This window comes from Suricata suricatta, chromosome 5, assembly GCF_006229205.1.
Source record: "Suricata suricatta isolate VVHF042 chromosome 5, meerkat_22Aug2017_6uvM2_HiC, whole genome shotgun sequence".
Lineage (NCBI taxonomy): Eukaryota > Metazoa > Chordata > Mammalia > Carnivora > Herpestidae > Suricata > Suricata suricatta.
The window spans coordinates 115,497,393-115,500,491 of NC_043704.1; positions in this window are offsets into that span (position 1 = coordinate 115,497,393).

Below are 3,099 nucleotides of genomic sequence, written 5' to 3' on the forward strand. Positions count from 1 at the left end.
GGACAAATTAATGCGTGATTTTCTTTTGTTGAACATTAATGATTAGATAATTGGTTAATTGAAAATATATGCATATTTAAAATAAGATCATCCTATTAAACTTTGCTTCATTTAGTTATTTTCATAGTTTATCTATAAATCTTGCCAAATTGTGACATCACAGCCCCATCTTGTGGTCAATATAGATAACTAATAAGTTCTAAATTTTACAAGAAGTAGGAACTTGAATTCTTTTTAAAAAATCCATGCTTTCACTTAAAGGCTAATATGAATAAAAATAATAACATTGAATATTTTTAGGAATTTCTTTTTTATTTTGATAATGATATTTAAAAAAAAAGAATTAGATACCTTCTTTTTTTTATTTTATAGTTTATTGTCAAGTTGGTTTCCATATAACGCCCAGTGCTCATATCAACAAGGGCCGTCCTCCATGTCTATCACCCCTTTTCCCCTCTCCCCCACTCCCATCAACCCTCAGTTTGTTCTCAGTATTTAAGAGTCTCTTATGATTTGCCTCCCTCCCTCTCAATTACTTTTCCCCTTCCCCTCCTCCATGGTTAGATACCTTATTTCTGAAATAAAGGATAGCTAGCATTATTTCCAGTTAGTACTGAGGAAACAATTTGTTTTCTATTTTTTACCTACTTTGTAAACTCCTAATGTATGTTCACTAGGGGACATGGGCTTGAACTAATAATAAAATCAGTATAGAAGTGGTCAGACTCCTTTACAACTGATACAGTAGTTGGTTTTGAGTAGACAAAATAACTTACATTCAAACAGTTCCAGAGAGTTTAACTGTAAAAATAAATATATTCTTAAAAATGTGTTTGTGGTAGGAAAGAGAAGTCACAATAATATTTTTTTCATAATCAGCAAAGGGCCAGTAAGTGCAGCAGTGAGGACAGAATTCCTGTGGGACAAAAACTGGGTGATTCAGACAAACTATGAAAGTTAATAATCTCTGTTTTGATTCTTTGAGGATTAACGCAATTTCTTCCTGCATTAGTTGTTGAAGGGAGGTGGACTGCCATAGTGCTAATTTACTCCAGCTCTTGTGTGTTCAGATGTGGACACATATCCTTCTTGATTGCCTTTCCTTCTGTAAGGACGCAGGTCCGATTCAGCCTTCCCCTGCACTTAAAGGGGAAGGTGCTGGCCTCTCCATATGAAAGGGCATACATTAAGGAGGGACAACTCCTGGGGCGCCCAATCAGCTGACACCTTTGACCTTTCTAGGGGCGGGCCTAGTCACGCCCTACCTAAGGGTCCTGGGCCCACTCTGATTGGTCAATAATCTAAATGTTGTGATTGGCTCCCACAACTGCCAGTATTGATGGGGGGTTAGAGATTGGATCACTGTACTTGTGTCGTCATTTCCTGTAACTCCCCTTCCCAAACTCATAAAAGCCCTACCCTGCCTTTGTTCGGGGCTCTCTCTCCACGTGGCCAACAGGTTGGTGGAGTCTGTGAGCCTGAGCTTAAGCCTGTAATAAAGTCCTTTGCTTTTGAGGGTGTGACTCAGTCTCCCTGGTAGTCTCTGGTCTTTTTTTGGGGCGATATTACAAACTTGGGCATAACATTTCCAGTGGATCACCTTGTGCTCTGACTGCTTGGCTGAATCAGGTGCTCCTGAACTAACTCTGACTCTAGACTTCATTGATTTTTCACATTGTCCCCTATTGATCTTCTGTGAGCTAAGAGGAGAGGAAATAAAAATAAATACGGATTATTGAAACCTAAATGGTTTGGCACCTCTGATAGCAAGTCACCAAAGATGGTACTCAGTGAGCCATGACTCCCAGGATTCACACTTTTGTCCTGTTCCCTCCCACGTTGAATCTGGGTGAGTCTACTGGAAGCAGATCTGGATATTCCAAGCTAAGGCATGGGAGACCTTGTGGCTTTGTTCTCTTGATGCATTCATTCTTTAGACACCCCCTCTAAAATCCAAGTGTCATGCTGTGGGAAGCCTATGCCCCCAGGAGAGGACATGTACAAGTACTCTGGCCAAGAGCTGAAGATGAGCTACAGTATCATTTGGCACCATGTGGGTAAATTATTTGGATATAATGAACCCAGTCGAGCCTTCAGATACTATTATCTCCATGGTTGACTTCCTATTGCTACCACATGTGAGTCCCCAAGCAAAATCCACCTGCTGAGCCCCGTCAACCCACAGAACCATGAGAAACAAAGTTAATGTTGCGTTAAGTCACCAAGTTCTGTGTCGTCTGTTACACAGAAGTGTAGATAACTGAACCAGGGATAATCCTGTATCCTGGCTCTCTAATCGGGCCTGCTTTTCTGAGCACTTACCACACTGGACTGTTTAATTTACCTTTCATTTTCCTCAATAAGGCCATACGCTCTTTGAGGAAAGGGATTGGCCCTTATTTTATCCTTTCCATTTTAGACCCTAGCATACAACCTGGCGTATAGTATGTACTTATGTGTGAGTGAGTAGTGGAGACTTTGTTTTATGTCTGAGACTTTATTGTAGTTGAATCAAAGTGATCGCTGAAGGGAATAGGAGTTTTAAAGTTAACAGACTGAAAATAAAAATAAATCTGTGCTTTTAATAATGTGTACATTGGTTCTGATGTTTGAAGTAAAGACTTGAGAAAGATTGTACAGTTTGATCTTAATAAATGGATATGTAGCTGGCCTCAAGTTGGATAAAATGATCTACTGTGTTGTAATAATAAACTGATATCACTATTATCTGAAGCGTTTTCTGCTGAAGGCCAGGGAGTGATCAATTTATGAGTAAACTTCTTAGGGGCCACATATGTATTATACATTCAAAAAGTATTTTGAATTGCATGAATTTGGTTTTACCTATCTTAAAAGAGTTTTAATAAAATGCTTTAAAAAGCATTATTCTTATATATTGACAAAAATGTCTATATTTTATCATGCCCTTTAAACTAAACAATAGTTATAAAATAGAAAACTGAAAACAGTGGATTTTTAAACTCCAAGGAGAGTGTGGCCTTGATGTGTATTTTCATTGGAATTACTGTTGTTACCATGGTTACAGATTCCACTGCTGTTGGGTGTGTCTTGTTGATTTTAACCAAGCACCATTTTAAC